Source organism: Phascolarctos cinereus, unplaced genomic scaffold (assembly GCF_003287225.1).
Source record: "Phascolarctos cinereus isolate Bilbo 61053 unplaced genomic scaffold, phaCin_HiC Scaffold_726;HRSCAF=1367, whole genome shotgun sequence".
Lineage (NCBI taxonomy): Eukaryota > Metazoa > Chordata > Mammalia > Diprotodontia > Phascolarctidae > Phascolarctos > Phascolarctos cinereus.
Window position 1 is genome coordinate 373,528,998 of NW_027556098.1, and position 19,586 is coordinate 373,548,583.

Here is a 19,586-nt window from a genome sequence, read left to right on the forward strand (position 1 = left end):
GGTAGGATTCAAACCCAGGCCTCTCTCAGTCCCGGGCCCAGCACTTTTCCTTGGTACCAAGCTAGGCCAGTCCTAATCTCTGTTTATCTGTACAAAAAAGAGGTTGAACTATGCTCTCCAAAATCCCTTCTCAACTTTCATTACTACGACCCTATGGCAAGTTTGTGAGCAACCCCCAAAGCACAGACTAAAATAATTTCTCTTGAAATCGGTCAACATGTTACTGCCTGGGGGCAGCTAGGTGGCGCGGTGGAGAGAGCACCGGCCCTGAAGTCAGGAGGACCTGAGTTCAAATCCGGCCTCAAACCAAACATTTGATACTTACTGGCTGTGTGACCCTGGGCAAGTCACTTAACCCCAATTGCCTAAAAGCAAAAAAAAAAAAAAAAACCATTTTTCTGCCTGCCTCAATGTCTCAAAGACCTCACTTTGGTCCACTTGCTCCATTCATTCACTGAGGGATGGTTGATGGAAAGCTATGGTTTTGTTTTCCCTGATGTCATACACAAGGGCCCTAGATTCACCCCTAATTACCATCTGCCTCTTTCATCCCTTAATTGTTATCAAAATCCCTCTGTGAGCCCGCTGATGCTTCTAGCCTGTCCTAACTCCTGAGGGAGGTGTAGAGGAAAGATCAGTGCATCTGGAGCTGGGGTGGAATCCTGTTTTCTGCTTCCCTTCCCACTCCCAACTTTGCCTGTTGTAGTCTTACCTATATTAGGGGCTCAGCTTGGGCACCACATTCTCCATAAGGCCTTCCCTGAATCCTGAGCTGGAAGTGATTTCTACCTCATCTGATTTCCTAGCACCTCCTATTCCTCATAGGTGCCTGTCATTTTCCAATTTGTATTATCTACATGTTCATATCTTATCTCCCCTGTTACTCACTGATCTGCATATAGTGAGAGCTTAATAAATGCAGAATAAAGGAATGGCTTAGAGACAGGAGACCTGGACTGGAAACCCAGCCTGGCCATTTATTGAGTGAAGGTCACCCATGGCCACAAGGTCACTCATAAGGCTAACAAGCCTCAGTTTCTTCCTCTATATAAGAAGAGGTAATGATACCTGCCTCTCAGGGTCAGAGGTCATCGGGAATAATGTGTGAAATCACTTCGTAATTGGTGATTGTAGAGTGGCATATAAGTTTGAGTTTGTATTACTAAGAAGAGTAGCATCAATAAAGTTTTTTCCCCCTCAACCTGTATAGCAAGATGGTCATTGGTTAATCCTAAATTTACTTCTTTCTGACTTGAGAAAGCCCTCTAATCCTGTTTATCCTCATCCTCCCTCACATTTGTGATTTGTTCAAGTTTGATTATCCCAGTCCTAAAATCTTTCAGCCTTGGACCTCCACTTGGACTAAAGGGGAGCAGGAAGTAGATTGGAAATGGAAAGGTAGGACACACCAGATTCGTGGACAAAACAGATAATGCACTCCCAGGAAATTTTAGAATTAGCCAAGCTCATCTTGCAGCCTGAGGCAGACCACTGCCTCTGCCCCACCTCCTTTCTCTACAGTAGCCATACGGGTCCCATAATTACCTGGATCAGCATAGTAGCTGCTATCACACGTACAGCCTCTCTCTAGGTTGGTGCTAGGGTATTCATCGGAGGCACGGGGACTGCTCATTGCTGGCAAAGAGTTATTGGCCACGGACGTATTGGGGGACATATTTGTCCCAGAGGAGCCAGCACTGAGTGCCGTAGGCAGTGTGGTTGCTGTCTTGGGTGACGCTGTGTGCGTCGTATCCACCCCGGCATCGGCCGTCAACTTCATGGAACTTGTGGGTGCATGTGTAGTGGTCCTTTCTTGGCTTTCAGACCTAGAGCTCACTGTAGCTTCTGAAGAAATCACATCCTCCGTTGTGTCTGCTGTTGATGGGCCTGCGGTCATAGCTTTGGTTTCAGACATAGTTGCCATATTCAATACTGTCCCAGCATCGGTGGTTGTTTCCTTGGGGTAGATGGCTGTAATGTCAGCTGTCCCTTTCAGGGTCTCTGTTACTGTCTTTGAAATCATGGGTGTAGCACTGGTCATCTCAAGTCTAGAACTCTTTTTGGTAGTTGCTGGAACCACGTCCTTCCTGGTTGTGGTAACTGTTGTTAAGGTCACAGATATAGGATTAGTCTCAGACATGACGTTCTTCACTGGTCCATTTATCCCAGCACGGGTGGTTGTCCACACAGAGTGTGGGGGAAGCCCTTCTGGGGTTTTAGACATAGTGGCCACTACAGATTCAGCTGCCTTAGCTGTGGAGGCAGCTGGGAATGTTCCCTCTGGGCTTTTAAACAGAGAGCTTATTGTGGATGTCGGTTGAGTCAAGCCTTTTTCTATTTCTGCAACTATTACCGAGGCTGTGGATATAGCCTTGATTGTCCCATTCACCATGTCCAAGGCCATATTGGTTGTTGGTGAATTTGTGTTCTCACCAACATTGAAGTTATGCGTGCAGCTTTCGTCTCAGGTGTAGTACTGTCATCAGTTATTCCTCTCCCTGTTACGTTGGCTGCTTCCGTGGGCTGTGTGGGTGTAGACCGAGTAGTTCCTACCAGATTTTTGATTGTAGTGGTTGAGGAGGCCATGTCCTGCCTGGCTGGGGTGACTGCAGTTGAGGGTGAAGTTGTAGTGATCCTCCCTTCTTGAGTATCAGCTGTAGGTGTCATCACATAATCGGCTGATCCAATGGTGGTGATCACTATTGAGGCTGTTGCTAGAATTGTAGTTTTTCCCATAGCTGCAAGAGTTGTGTCTGCCCTGGTGCTGTGGGTTTGCAAGACTGAGTTATGTGATGTTCCAAGACTGGTAGACTGGTCCACTTGCTGATCTTCCAGACCTGGAGGATAGAGAGACAAATCTAGCTTTGCTCCCATAGCTTGGGGCATAGAGGAGAGAATAAGGGAGAAGAAGGAGGAAGAGTAGGAAAAGAAAGAAGAGGAGGAGGAAGATGAAGAAGAGAAGGAAAAGGAAGAGAAGGAGGAAGAAGAGGAAAAGAAGGAGAAAAAGATAGACACCCCCAAACTAATTCCTTTCCTCCTTGCCTTACTCATCATTCTTTTTTATTTTATGTATTTATTTATTTATTTATTGCTTTTTGGTGGGGTGATCTGAGTCAAGTGACTTGCCCAGGGCCGCACAGCTAGTAAGTGTTAAGTGTCTGAGGCTAGATTTGAACTCAGGGCCTTCTGACTCCAAGGCCAGAGCTCTAGTCACTGCCCCACCTAGCTGCCTCTACTCATGGTCATTCTTGAATGACCTATGGGACCATGGAGTTAAAACGGGTGAGCTAGTTCAACTACCTCACGTTGCCAAGGAAGAAACCAGACAGTGAGGAAGACATACTGAGTCCTGTGGCATTTAAAGACCTTCACACTCTTTCCAGAATTATTGGACATTACTCCCCATTCCTGCACTCTGCTCTGGCCAAGCTGAAAGGACATCCCATCTCTCGACCTGGTGCCTTTTCCCTGCCTTTCTGCCCATCCTTGGAATTCATTCTATCCTTATCTCCACCAGAATCCCTGGCTTCCTCCTAGGTTCGGCTCCAAGTACTGCCTCCAACCTGAGGTTTCTCCATCCCCTCATTTGCTAGTATTCTCTTTCTCATTAGCAAAACTCTCTTTGTGTTTCCTTTGCATAGGTTTTCTCTTTATTATCAGTGTATGCATTGTTTCCCTCTGCAGAATGTAAGCCCCTTGAGGGCACACCTTAAAGTCATATGATTAAGTAATTAACTTGAATTTGAGTGCCTACTATATGCCAGCCACTGTGGTAGGTTCTAGGAAAGCAAAAATGAAAATGAAGCAGCCATTGCCCTCAGGGAGCTTATATTCTATAAGGAGAGACAACATGTCCACATGGATACTGGGATGGCGTTGGAATCAGGAAGACCTGGGTTCAAATCCTGCCTGAGGTGATTGTTGTTCAGTCACGTCCAATTCTTATAACCCCACGGACCCTAGCATGCCAATGCTATCCATGGGGTTTTCTTGGCAAAGATACTGGAACGGTTTGCCATTTCCTTTTCCAATGGATTAAGGCAAACAGAGGTTAGGTGACTTGTCTGGGGTTACACAGCTAGTAAGCGTCTGAGGCCAGATTTGAACTCAGAAAGAGGAGTCTTCCTGACTCCAGGCCCATTGCTCTATGTGCTATGGTACCACCTAACCACCTCAAAGTAGGCAAAGCATCATGGTAATACGGCTTCTCCGTCAGGGGACCTGGGCTTCTGTCCTAGCTTTTCCTCAGCTGCCTGGCCTACCCCTGAGCCCAGACCAGTCAGAATCAGAGTTAGCCAGCCCAGGACTACACTGCCCCCTGATTACCCTGGGACCCTTCACTTTGGGGCTCACTTTCCTCTTTTGTCTGATAAGAGGCCTGCACTCTATGGTCTTTAAAAACCCTTATTGGACTATCTTCAGAATTCTCCGTCTTTCATGATCAAGCTGAAATAGCTGAAGGACATTACATAGCAATGCTGGGAGTAGGGGTATGGGTATTTTGAAAGCAATAACTCACATTTCTTTACCAGTTTGTGGCTTGCACACTACTTTCCTCAAAACCACCCTGTGAGGTAGGCAACGCCAATGGGCTTATCCCCATTTTATAGGTGAGGAAACTAAGGCTGAAGGAATTTCAATAGCTTGCCCAGCCGATACCTTTTGTAGCAGAGACCTAAACACAAGTCTTCTGTCTCCAAGGCAATTACTTTTGTGGATAGTGGAAAGAGAAAACATGTTCTGCTTTTGCTCCCCAGAACCCCAGTGGATACTAACTGGCTTTCCAATTCCATGCGGAGTGATGTCAAATATATCCCCACTCCCCAAGGGCACATGATGTTTTGCAATTCAATGACATTTTAATTAATTAATTAATTAATTAAGTTTTGCAATGTCAATTAAATAAGCCTTTATTAAATACCTACTATGTGCCAGGCACTGTAATGGGCACTAGACACCACAAAGGCACTGTTTCCTTCCTCCTGCCCAGCAAGGGGTATTGGGATCTATGCCTGGGAAGAGGGAGCAGTAATACCCTGTGGGAACTTCTCTGGAAGGGAGGAAAGGGAATGTATCTATCTGAGTCCCTGGACCCTCCTCTGGCCCCTGACTCTAGGGAAAGGGAAAGGAGGTGTCCCACCCCACAGAAATCCAAAATCCAAATGAGTAAGGGGCATCCAGAGTGGAGGAGGTAGCCAGAGGCAAACAGCCACCCAGATGGCAGGGGAGACAAACCAGCTGGAGAAGGACACGCAGGCTGAGCCAAGGGGCCTTGTGGAGGTTGTTTAGCTATCCCTTTGCCTGTGGTCAGATAAAGTCCCTCTGTAGGCCTCAGTTTCCCCAGTGTAAAATGAGAAGCCTAAATGGACAGGGGATCATGGTCTTAGAGCTAAAAGGGAAGCAGAGATCATTTAGCCCAACTCCCTCATTTTGCCACTGAGGAAACAGAGGCCCAGATTCACAGGAAGGGGTTGTATCTGTGGGGCAGGGAGTGGAGGAAAAGGTGCTCACCAGAAGTTTCAGAGGCTAGGGTCAGCAGCAGCTGCAGCAGCAGCAGCAAAATCCCTAAGAGCTGTCTCTCCATGACTCAACTGGATTGGAAAGGACAGCAAGACCAACTCTGAGGCAGCAGGCCCAACACCTGGGCCTAGAACAGGAAACTCTGGGATACAGAGCTCTGCCAGCTCTCGCCTTGCAGCTTCAACTGCTGGCCCAGCCCAGCCAGAGCCTGGGATGTTCTCAGGTCCAGGAGTTGGAGGAAGGGGTGGGCAAGGGGTGGCAGGCGGAGTTTGCCCATCGGTGGCAAACACTGCACACCTGGGGAGCCCCTCACCTGGTGACCGCATCCCAGAGGCAGCTGTAATTGGCAGCAGGAGCCCCAGCTGTGTGATCAAGGAGGCTGACATCTGACCTTGGGTCTCCACCCGCTGCGGTGCATCAGCGGCAGAGAAGCAGGAGACATAGGGACCATCCACTTAGTGCTGGGGAATACCCTCGAAGATCATGGTTCCCTTGGGCAGTCTGGGTGACTAGACTGGGTGGCCTAGAGACGGCCTCAGAAGAATGTCTTTAAATGCATAAAATTAAATCCATAGGATTAAAAGGAATAAACTGGAATAAATATTCTAAAAACAAAAATTCATAGACTCCAGGTTAAGAACTCCTGACCTATCCCAACCTTTTATTTATAAAGGATTCCTTCTTTGGACAGAAGTCCAGAAAGCAGAAGGGATTAAAAACCACTGAATCTCAGAGTTGGTCTAGTCTGACCCCCTACCTTTACATTAATTCAATCGAGCGAACATTTATTAACTCCTTCCTATGTGCCAAGCTCTGGGCTGGGTATTATGGAGCCAAAGACAAAAATGAGACAATCCCTGTCCTGGGAGGGGTGAGGGTGGCTTCCAGGGCAATACAAGACAGATGCTAAGTAAATGCAAAATGATTTCAGAAAAAAGCCCTAATGACTAGGGCATCATGGGAGGCTTCCTGGAATAGGGGTACCTGAGCTAAAGCTAGGAGGAAGAGGAAGATTCGGAAAGTGAGAGGGAGAAGAGGAAGGGCATTCCATATGAAGGACATATGAGTGCCCAGAGATGAGAGATGGAATGCCAAGTCTGGGGAGCAGCCAACGGTCCAGTTTGGAACACAAGGGTTAGGAAAGGTAGGAAATATGGCCAGAAAGATAAACTGAAGCAAGAGTATGAAAGCCTTTAAAAGCCAGGCTGAGGGGCAGCTAGGTGGCACAGTGAATAGAGCTCTGGCCTTGGAGTCAGGAGGACCTGAGTTCAAATCCAGCCTCAGACACTTAACACTTACTAGCTGTATGACCTTGGGCAAGTCACTAAACCCCAATTGCCTCACCAAAAAAAAAAAAAAGCCAGGCTGAGAAATTATTCTATCTTAGGAGGGAGAAGGGGAAGAAAGGAGAATGAGCATTTATTAAGCTCCTACTGTGTGCCAGGCACTGTGCTAAGCACTTTACAAACATTAACTCATTTCATCCTCACAACAACCCTGGAAGGTAGGGGCTATTATTACCCCTATTTTACGGTTGAAAAAAACTGAGGCAAATAGAGGTTAAATGACTTGCCCAGTGTCACACAGCTAGTCAGTGTCTGAGGTCAAATTCAAACTCATGTCTTCGCGACTCTAGGCCCAAAGCTGTATCTACTGTGACATCTAACTGCCTAGAAGAATTTTCAACTAGGAGTCTGTGAATTTTAAAGAAAGGTTTTTTATAAGTATTTTGATAGAAATGGTTTCCTTCATAATCTTACGGACTTTATTTGATGCATTGAAAACCACTTTCCTGAGAAAGGATCTCTAGACTTCACTAGGCTGCTAAAGTGAATGTGTCACAAGCAAAATGAAGAAACCCTGTCCTAGGGAAATAGGGAATCACAGGAGGCTAATGAGATGGTCAAACCTGGAGCTTCAGAATAGAAACTGGACCCGAGAGGACTTTCCATCTGTGGAGTAGAGATGAAGGCAGACGAGGAATGCAAGGCCAGAAAGGCTAGGTCCCTCTGTCCGGGGTTTACCAAGCTACAGGGATTTGAGATAACTGAGAGTCTATGGTCCGGACTGGATCTTCTCTCCTCCGTACACTGAGGGCCCTCCCTCTGCTTTAGGATCTGGGTTATCTTACCTCTTCCAGCCTTGATCACCGGCAGAAAAGTGTCTCAACCTACAACTGCTGCCATCCAGAAGCCCCAGTCCCAAAGTCAACTGCTGCTCAACCACATATGGTTGATGGAGGCGGGAAGCCTCCATCTGATTGCCACAGCTCCCCATTGTTAACATAATGACCAAGAAATCTCTGCCTCCAGGGCAGCTCAAGGAAAATGGAAACCTAGACCTGTACTCTAGACATAGGGAGCAGACCATGGAAAGACACATGGCCAGGAGGTGGAATGCTTAACTGGGGGAACAGCCGGTAGGTTAGTTTAGCTGGAAAGTCGTATTGATGAAGGGAAGCGATAGGAGATGTCTGCAAATGTAAACTGAAGTCAGACTGTTAAGGGCTTTAAACACCAGCCTAAGAAGTTTGTGTTTTATCCTAAAGGCAACAGAAAGCCATTGAAGACTATAGGGAAGATTATTTAGAAAGATTGTTCTGGCAACCGTGTGGATGAATTGGGGAGCAGGAGCTGGAAGCAAAAAGACTGATCAGGAGGCTATTAGAATAGCCTGGGTCAGGAATGTCAAACTTAAGTAGAAACAGGAGCCACTAATCTGTACATAAGGATCCCTGTGGGTGCCTATCAACTTAGAAAACCACAAATTAAAATTATCTATGTTTTATTATATTTTTATTTAGTTAAATGTTTCCCAATTACATTTTTATTATTATATTTTTTTCCAATTACATGTAGAAACACTTTTTAACATTTTTTAAAACTTTGAGTTCCAAATTCTCTCCTTCCCTTCCTCCCCACCACCCCCTCTGAGATGGCAGGCAATTTGATGTAAGTTTATGTGTACATTTGTGCAAAATATATTTCCATCTAATATTTTAATCTGGTTCTGGTTACAGGGAGTGCTTAGGGCTGCATGCAGCCTACCAGCCATGTGTTTGACACCTCTGGTCCAGGTGATGAGGGCCTGAACTAGCAGTGTTAGCCAAGTGAATGGAGAAAAGGGAATGGATACATGAGATGACATGGAGGAAGAATTGGGTCCCAACCAGAGGTTAAGCCAATGATTCACGTTCAGGTTGTCTTCTGATTGTACGTCGTCTCCCACTCTCTTGGCATGGGCAAAGGAAGTAGTGCTGCATATTTGGTCAATCAGGTCCCTAAGGACCCAATCACCAGATATTTATTGACTCAATATCAACTCCATCTTTGTTCTGCCTTGGTACAGAAAATTGATACCACCCTTCCATCATCATAAGGTTATGAAACCTAATCAAATGCTACTCTTTTCCTCCAACTATCACATGGCTAGCAAAGTCCTACCTCTCCCTCTCCTTAAATCTATGGGTCAGAGTTATTGAATTCCTCGGTAAAAACCTCCTCCTTCTATCACTCCCTGATCTCTCACTTCTGACCACGTCAGCCTAACCACACCACACTCTCCCTCTTCTTTCCTTGTGCCCTCTGGACTCCCTGTTCTATCATTAATAAGCTTCCCTTCCCTTTACACCTAGTTCATCTTCCAGAAGATCCTTGGCCATCCTGTCCTTTACTGGTGTATTTTTTTTCAACTTTTCTCTGCCTCCACCTTAACCTCCCCTCCCCCCTCTGTGTGTGTGTGTGTGTGTGTGTGTGTGTGTGTGTGTGTGTGTGTGTGTGTGCGTGTGTGTGTGTGTACATATATAGAGATATAGATACGTATATCTATATCTCTATATATGTATGTATGTATGTATACTAGGCCAGTATTCCTCATACAAACTTCTAAGCACTCCCACTGCTTGCTTCACTAGTGCTTTTTGACTGACTCATATCCATCACTCAGCAATTTCCCCTTTGAGGTGTGCTCCATCCATCCATATCACCCTATTCAAATCCTTGTTGTCCACTGACCCCTCGCCATTCCCCCTCCTTTCTCAATGTAACTTGTGCCCTTGCCATGTATGCCCTCTTTCAAATTACTGTTTACCTCCAGGTCTGGGATGATGATGATGATGGTGATGATGATGATGATGATGATGATGATGATGATGATGATGATGATGATGATGGTGATGATGATGATGGTGATGGTGATGATGATGGTGATGATGATGATGATGATGATGATGGTGATGATGGTGATGATGATGATGGTGATGATGATGATGATGATGATGGTGATGATGATGATGATGGTGATGATGATGATGATGGTGATGATGATGATGATGATGATGGTGATGATGGTGATGGTGATGATGGTGATGATGATGATGGTGATGATGATGATGATGATGATGGTGATGATGATGATGATGGTGATGATGATGATGATGGTGATGATGATGGTGATGGTGATGATGGTGATGATGATGATGATGATGATGGTGATGATGATGATGATGGTGATGATGATGATGATGGTGATGATGATGGTGATGATGATGGTGATGATGATGATGGTGATGATGATGATGATGATGGTGATGATGATGATGATGGTGATGATGATGATGATGGTGATGATGATGATGATGATGATGGTGATGATGATGATGATGATGATGATGGTGATGATGATGATATTGATGATGATGGTGATGATGGTGATGATGATGATGATGGTGATGATGATGATGATGATGGTGATGATGATGGTGATGGTGATGATGATGGTGATGATGATGATGATGATGATTTGGGGGAAAAGAGTTCCTGGATATCTCACCTCAGGCTTGAGGAGAAAATACTTACAGTGAGCAAGAAACCATGTGATAAGATAGTAGGGACAAGAATTAGTTGCCTCTGTTTCCCTCTGTTGCCTTTGAGACTAGAGCTTCCTGGTCACCTTTCTGAGTACCAGGAGTAAGCTTTCACTGTAACTAGACAGACTCTGGAATCTACATTTTCAGGCTGTGACTATCACAAGCTGCTGAGGCCTGGACTCCACCTGCCAGTGGTCAGGAGCAATGGATGGAGAGCTAAGTCCATGAATAGTGCACCTTTAACTCATTCCCAGAAATCTAGATAGCAGAGATGCCAGGATGGGCGCTATTAAAAATCCCATCAGTCCCACTATGATTTCCCTCATTGTACTTTGGAGCAGTCTTTGATTCTGAGACAAGGTTGCAGACATTGAACTCCCTCTTTTTTTTTTAGGCAATTGGGGTTAAGTGACTTGCCCAGGGTCACACAGCTATTAAGTGTCAAGTGGTTGGTCTAAGGCCAGATTTGAACTCAGGTCCTTCTGACTTCAGGGCCAGTGCTCTATCCATTTCCCCACTTAGCTGCCCCCTAGACACTGAACTCTTTAATACTTTCTATGACTCAGAGTTAGATTTGGGGACTGTCCTGCCCCACCCCATAGTACCCCAAAGATCTGGGAGTGGAAACAGGAAGAATTTTTAGGGAGATGTTCCATGTAGGAACACAAATCTTTTTTTTTCATTTTTCTTGCGTTCAGTAAACTGTGTAGCCACAATTATACCCTGTATCCTGTGAATGTGGGGAGGGAATAGGGAAGGTTTTGTCTGAAAGAAGAAATTCCAATTGTGAGGTGGAGACTCTAGATCATAGATTTTTAAAAAATTTTAAATGCTGAGCAATATGGCATATTATCATCACCTGGCTGACTTCCAAACCTGACTAGCCTGGATTTTAAACTGCTCAGTGCCACTGTTTGAAACTATATACCCTGATATTGGAAGAGAGGGAATAAATTATTTGTACACTGTGACCTTTTGGAATGCCCTCCCAACTATATCTCTAAAAGATTCTGATTAGATCACTTGGCTTGTGGCTTGGGTAGGTTGACATTTGATTGACACATTGATAGATGGACAAATAAGATATTGCACTCCCTCTTTGGATAAATAATATAAGTGACATGCCACCTTTCTGAAAGCTGAAACACTGTAGTGTCTCTTCTCCGGTGTCTCAGGTGTCATATGTCATACACACAAATGCTAAATAGCCTCAGGTTCACAGTTTTCCTCTTTACTCCAACCTCTGTGCTCATACAAGGGGATTTTAATATAGCCACATTAATGTCAGTGAGTCAATAATTAATTATTAAGCTCCTCCTATGTTCTAGGTAGTGTGCTAAGTGCTGGAGATGAAAGAATGGCAAAAAAAAAAAACCCAAACCAGTCCTTGTTCAAGAAGCTCCCAGTCCAATGGGGGGAGTAACATGCAAACAACTATATACAGAATCAATTACGGCTAGCATTCAAGGGAAGGCAGAATTGGAAAAGGCTTCTTGCAGAGGCTGGGAAGGCAGCTGTTACTCGAAGGAAGCCGCGGAAGGCAGGAGGTAAAGGCAAGGGGGAATGAATTCCAGACATAGGGAATATCCAGGGAAAGTACCAGGAGCTGAGAGTAGAAGTGTCTTGTTTATGCAATAGCCAGGGGGCCAACATCACTGAAACACAGAGTATGTGTCAGGGAGTAAAGCGTAAGAAGTCTGGCAAGGTGGGAAGGGACTAGGTTATCGAGGGATTTAAAGTCCAAACAGGCATTACCTTTGATCCTGGAGGTAATAGAGAGTCACTGGAATTTATGAGTAGAGGGGGTGCCATGGTCAGATCTGAGCTTTAGAAAGGTCAAATTTAACAGCCAAGGGGAGGGTGCGCTGGAGGTGGCAAAGACTTGAGGCAGGCAATAATCCAGGTATCAGGTGTTAGGGACTACCCTGAGGGAGTGGCAGTTGCAGAGGAGAGAAGATCCATGAAAGAGATGTTACTAAGGTACAAACAGCAAGACTCAGTGACTGATTGAATATGGCGGGGATGAGAGTGGGGAGTCAATGACGACACCTCGGTTGTGAGCTTGGGTGACCAGGAGACTGTTGATACCCTTGGCAGTAATAGAAAAGTTAGCAAAAGGGAGGGGTTCAATAGGCAGCTAGAGATATGAGACTGGAAGGGAGAGATTAGGGATGGATAAATAGATCTGAGACTCATCAGCCTTGAAATGCTCATTGAATCCATGGGAGCTGATGAGATCACCAAGGAAAGTAGTACAGAGAAAGCAGAAAAGGGCCTGGGACAGTGCCTTGGGGGACACCGAGGGTCTGTGGGTGTGACCTGGGTAAAGATCCAGCAAAGGAAGACAGGCGGGAAGAGAATCAGAAGTTCATGAAAATCTAGAGAGAATGGGGCAACTTAGGTGGCACAGTGGTTAGAGCTTGGAGTCAGGAGGACCTGAGTTCAAATCCAGCCTCAGACACTTGGCACTTACTTACTAGCTGTGTGACCCTGGGCAACTCAGTTAACCCCATTGCCTAGCCAAAAAGCAAAAAAAAAAAAAATCTAGAGAGAAGAGGATTAAGAGAACAGTGGGATTGACAATGTCAAATACTGCAGAGAGGCCAAGAGGTATGAGAATTGAGACAGGGCTGTTGGATTTGGAGACTGAGATCATTGGCAATTCTGGAGAGAATGGTTTTAACTGAATGATAAAGTTGGAAGCCAGAATGTAGAGGGTTAGTCTAGAAGACAGTAGTGAGACAGGAAGTGGAAGCATGGAATGTAGGCAGCCTTCTCTCTCTGCTCTACTGTCATGATGCAGAACCCTAACATTTCTCTCTTGGTCACAACCACCTATTTGTCCATCTTACTTTTTGTCCTGTTTTTCCTAAACCTTTCCTCACTAGGACAGAAAGAGAAATTCCACTTCCCTGAAATTAGAGAAAGGTGTCCCACTCCCATCAGGGGTCTGTATTCAAAGTAAAGGAACATGGAAACAGTAACTGATTGAGCAGTATGGGGCCAGTTTTTGGATAAGACATCTGGGTTGCTTGAGATGTATAATTATGAGAGAACTCCTTGCATCAGTCTTCAGATCTCATTGGGTATCTGGTCAGCCTAACCTAGGTCCTTAGTTAACTGTCTCTAAGCAATAGGTAAAGATGGTTCAGCTTCCCAGCCACAAAGGGCTAGGTTCAAACAATGCAATAAAGTTTTCTCACAATTCCAATAACTGAATAAAGTTTTCTCACAAGACAGAAATTGGACTACACCCATAATTGAATAGAAAGGGAACTAAGCTGGCTCCAGAATTGAGTCACAACATCTCCAAAGACCTCATGATGGAAAATGCGGTCCACATCCAAAGAAAGGACTATGGACACGTACAAAAATATTCACGGCAGCTCTTTTTGTGGTGGCCAAGAATTGGAAATTGAGAGGATGCCCATCCATTGGGGAATGGCTGAACAAGTTGTGGCATATGAATGTAATGGAATACTATTGTGCTATAAGAAATGATGAACATGCTGACTTCAGAAAAACCTGGAAAGACTTGTATGGTCTGATGCTGAGTGATGTGAGCAGAACCATGAGAACGTTGTACACAATAACAGCCACGTTGTGCATTGACTAGTACTGATAAACTTAACCCTTCTCAGCAATACAAGGATCTAAGACATCTCCCGAGGCCTCATGATGGAAAATGCTATCCACATCCAAAGAAAGAACTATGAAAGTTGAATTGCTATTTTTTTTCTCTTCTGTTGAGTTTTGTTTCCTCTTTCTGATGGTTCCTCCTATGGGTTTTAATTTTACTTACAACATCACTAATGTGAAAATATGTTTGATAGGAATGTAAGTGTATAGCCTATATCAGATTGTGTGCCATCTTGGGGAAGGTGGGGGGAGGAAGCGGGAGAAAAATTTTAAGCTCAAAAGCATATGGAAGTGATTGTTGATAAATCAAAATAAATTAATAAAATAAAAAAAAAGAAAGAACTATGGAGTTTGAATGCAGATCAAAGCATACCATTTGCTATTTTTTTTCTTCTGTTCTGTTTTGTTTCCTCTTTCTGGTGGTTCCTCCTATTAGTTCTAATTCTTACTTACAACATCACTAATGTGAAAATATCTTTAATAGGAATGTATATGTAATAGCCTGTATCAGATTGTGTGCTGTCTTGGGGAGAAAGGTGGGGAGAGACAAGGAGAAAAATTTAAAACTCAAAAGCTTATAGAAGTGATTATTGATAATTCAAAATAAATTAATTAAAAAAGAAGAACTTATCTAAAGTGGCCTTAGATATGACCCTTCTTTTAGATTTAGAAATTCTGTAGGAATAAATTTATCTGTCGTTGCACAGATGAATAAAAAACAGAACAAAAAAAACAAAACAGAATTGAGTCACAAGATAGAGTTAGTGTGGTTCAGTCAATGCCCACAATCCCCACAATTTCCCCCTCCCCCATGAATCACTTATCAATACTTGAACCATCATAAGGTTTCCAGGAATCAATTTGGAGCATACTTTAACACACACTTTAATGCAAAGCCCTAAGACAACCATAATGCATAGGACGACTATTTTGCTATGGTGGGTTACATACCATTACCCTGTAGCCAAGTACACCAGGAAGAGGGATCCCACCATGGACTAAGTCAGATTATAGGTCAATCTTAGAGGGCTAAATTGGACTTACTTGGACTAACTTGAGAGGGGAGATTTACATGTCACCAAGGTAACCAGGAAAACTTAGCAAGCATGAACACCATGAAACAAAAGGCCAAAGCAATACAATGATAATTACCAATATTAAATAACGTAAATCTCCTTGCATCTAGTAACTCTCTCCCAATGTCCATTTAATCATTTCATCTTGTCTTGAATCCCAGAGTGCCATGTAATCATCTGGTCTTTGAAGGTATCTTCTCTTTAACATTCTGGAATAGACCTCATTCTCAGAATAGTTCTGAAGGGAGCTCTGCTTCTTTGGTTCAGAGTCACTTGTAGAGATTCCTAGATAATTCTGCTAAAATATATCAGCAAGAAAACTGACTGCAATTTATTACAACTTCCTAAATTTGGTTTTGCAAAAAACGAGTTCATGTAATGAAAACCAATCAAACCTTATAATACTATTAACCACAGAGTCATAAGAAGAACATCAAATTAGGAATGCATAACTCACCTGAAACTTCAGGGAATTTTAGTTTTTACATACCCCTTTCTGTTTCTATCTTGATCTAAACCATGCACCTAATATGGCCAATGCTATCAATAGGCTGAAGGAAGAATCTTTAAAAAAAAAAGCAGGGGTCTAATTTGTAAAATGAACTCTTCTGTCTTAAAATTATCAGACAGATACCTTAAAATGGGAAAATGATTTTGATTTCTTTGCAATTATTGATGCAGTTTTATATGTTAAATCTTTAATCTAATTTTGAGAGCTTATTACTAAAAAAATAATCAAAGCCTAAATTTCCACACTTCTATTTGGAAGTCAACACACATATATGTATATAGTTCTTAGAGAAAACAGTCTAATCCTATTGCTTTCTCAGCATTCAACTTTTACCTTTTATCTTTGCCTTATTACTTTGTCCAATCACCCCTTCGGAGGATATCATCCCTATGTGATAATCTGATCACAAATGCAGATTAAAATTATAAGATTTTTCATACTTACATCCTATTATGGTAACTCAGAGATGGTCTAGTATCAATCTATTAATTAATAGTTTTAGTATTGTACTTACAAAACTTCTACTGCTCACATACCCTGATTATAGAAATTTGCTATGAATGGAAAAGGAGGGATATAGCTATAACAATATTAAGATTCACCCCTTCAAGGGCAGACTGACCTGACATATGCTATAACAGGGTATCTCGAGCAAATTTGATCAAAGTAGGCTGAGGTACAAACTCTGAGCAAGATGAGTTTATTAAAAGTGATGTGGATAACTGTTAACAGAGTGAGTCATACTGGCAACCTCAGCAAAACCAGTGTCCCTTCCCCCCCCAGAAGGAAGGGACCTTCTTTATTAACACACAACAAAGAAGGAGTTTTGGTATGGAGAAAAGGTGATAAGTTGTAGGGTTGGGCCAGAAACATTACAATTGGTTATTCTGAGAAAGGTGGGCTGGCATTGGGGTGAGGCTAATCATGCCCTTCTGTGACAATTAAGATGTCAATTGTTTTACAGGACCATCTGCATCTTATAGTCCTTGCTAGGTGATCACGAAGTAACAGACATGTCTCCTTAGAAGAGATAAAAACCTTCCTTAACTACACAAAGACAGGAAAAGATAGATGACGTATCTTTTGGGGATGATAATTTTGTGGAACCAAGCAAACAGATATCTATGTGATATCCTAGGAGATACTAGCATAAGAGGTAACAACCTTTTTTTTTTTTAAAACTAACTTGAGCTCCAAAGCAAGGGGATGGGAATTTAACACTGCTACTTGGAGTCTCAACAAAAAATGTGGAGTCTTGGGGAAACGGATGGTGGGGCTAGGTTATGCACACTAACAGTGCCGATTTAACAGCGCACTCTTCCCCAGGTTTCATGCCAAAAGAAATTTTATCTGAAGAGGAATCCTTTGGTGTTTTACTATTACCTGAACCCATCATTCCCTTAAAGGGAGCATCTTTTCCCTATCAGGATGGGGGTAAACCTTACCTTAGCTTAGAAGAATTTGAAATTGAGGGGGGGGATCCAATCTCCAAAGGCAGTCTTCCACAAAGTCCCATGGAAAAAAGGGAGTTTTTCCCAAAGTCTGTTGTCCCAGGAGTCAAGAGGCTTGACTCAACCTAGCTTGGTTCACCAAAAACTGTAATGAGTGAAATCTGAAATAACTGAGGAAACAAAGATTCAAGCCTCTATCAGCTTATTAAGCAATGCATGCCAATTGCACAACAAATTGGGACCAGGACTCTTCATTTGGCACTAGACCCCCCAAATACAGGGGGATACATACTTTTATACATTAAAAGAAAACAATTAGCAGAATATAAACCAAGATACAAAATTAGGTCTTCTGATTTCTAATTGGAGAAAAGATTTCCAAAAAAACCCCCAACAACTCCAAGCTGGGAGGGGGAGAGTGAATAGGTACAGTTCCCTGAAATCAGAAAAAGAGATGTTTCTCTCCTCTCAAATGCCTGCATTCAATCAAAGGAGCATGGAAACAGTAACTGATTGACCAGTATAGGACCAGTTTTCTTAAGATAAGACATCTAGGTTGCTTCAGATATCTAATTGTGACAAAACCCCTTGCATCAATCTGCGGATCTGACCAGATCTCTGGTCAGCATAAACTAGGTGCTTTAGTTAAGGGTTTCTAAACAAGAGATAGAGGTGTCCAGCTTCCCAGCCACGCAAGGCTAGGTTCAAACAATGCAATAAAGTTTTCTCAAAATTCCCGTAATGGAATAAAGTTTTCTCACAAGACAGAAATTGGACTAGACCTACAATTGAATAGAAAGCGACTGAGCTGGATCCAAAATTGAGTCACAAGATAGAGTCAGTGTGGTTCAATCAATTCCCACAATACTTCAGAACACCTCTGTGTCATCCCCTATTCTTTCCTTCTGCTTCCGTCTCTGACATAGAGGTAGCCAGCCCTCATCCTTACCAAGGCCACGTCTTCTACTTGTACCCTTGATCCCACACCTCTAATCTCATCCAAGAACTTGCCTCTTTGTTTCCCTCTCTCTATGTCTCTCTGTCTCTGTCTCTCTCCTCTGTCTGTCTCCCTCTCTCCTCTCCCTTCCTCTCTCTCTCTCTCTCCCCCGTCCCGTTTCTCTGCCTCTCTCTGCCTCTGCCTCTCTCTATCTCTCCCTCTCTTTCCCCTCTCTCTCCTTCCCTCTCTCCCCCGTTTGTCTGTCTCTCCTCTGTCTCTCTCTCTCTCTCTCTCTTCTCTCTCTCTCTCTCTCTCTCTCTCTCTCTCTCTCTTTCTTCTCTCTCCTTATCCATTACTTCTTCTCTGTTGTTTATACACATTCCCAGGTTTCCTTCATCCTAAAAAATCCTTCCCTTCACCTTGCTATTTCCTCAGGTTATTACCCTATATTACTCACCCCATTTCACAGCAAAAGTCACCTAAAAAGTTATTTGCTTCCTCACCTCTCATTCATTTCTCATCTTCTTCCAGTCTGATTTCTGACCTCAGAGTGAAACTTACTGTTGATCTCTTCATTGCTAAATTCCATGACCTTTTCCTGGCCTTCATCCCTCTTGACCTCTTTTAAGCTTTTGATATTGTTGCTCTCCCCCTTGTCTCCTCTCCTCTCTCAGCTTTCATCACACTACTTTCTCCTAGTTCTCCTCCCACCTGTCTAACCACTAACCCCAGTTTCTTTGGGGGATCATCACCCATCCCCCACCCCACAGCCATAGGTGTCCCCAAGGCTCTCTCCTGGGCTCGCTTCTGTTTCCTCTGGCAAACTTCTCTCAGTAATCTCACAGGATTTCCAAATCCATATATCTCGGTCCAATTTTTCTCCTGAGCTACAGTCCCCAGTCACAAACTCTTTTCTGGAAATCTGTAACTGGATAGCCACAAGCCATCCCAAGCTCAATATATCCAAACCAGAACTTATTATCTTCCCCTCTGAACCTATTCCTTCTATAAATCTTCCCATTTCTGTGGAAGACAAAACCATCCTTCTAGTGTCAGACACTTCCCCATATTCCTGCCCACTCCTCCCAAACCCAATGAGTTGCCAAGTCTCACTCCCTAAACAGCTATGGATTAGACTAGAGAGCCTTTCAGAGCCCTGGTTCTGAGATTCTGGATTGAGAAGGGAGTCAATGGAGGCAGCAAGTGTAGACAACTTTTCATAGGAGTTTGGTAATGAAATGAAGAAACAGAAGATGAGTAACTAAAGGGATGGCAGGATCAAGGGATGGTATTTTAAGGGTAACCCTTGGGTCAGACTCCCTTCTGACCCAAAGGGGCTGTGCAAACTTTGGGTTGAAACTTCTAAGGGCTTCATCCACCCAGATGAAGCCTGGAAAAGGCATAAAGGGTGGCCACTGATTCCCCTACAAGCACATAAGCAGACAAAGCATCAAATACAGATTTTATATAACACAGTAGAGAACCTAAAGATCTTGTACCTGAGCCCACATGACAGGCATAAAACATACTTTCATTTTCTGGCAGCCCCCCACCATCTTAAGGTACTATATAGTCCTCTAGACTT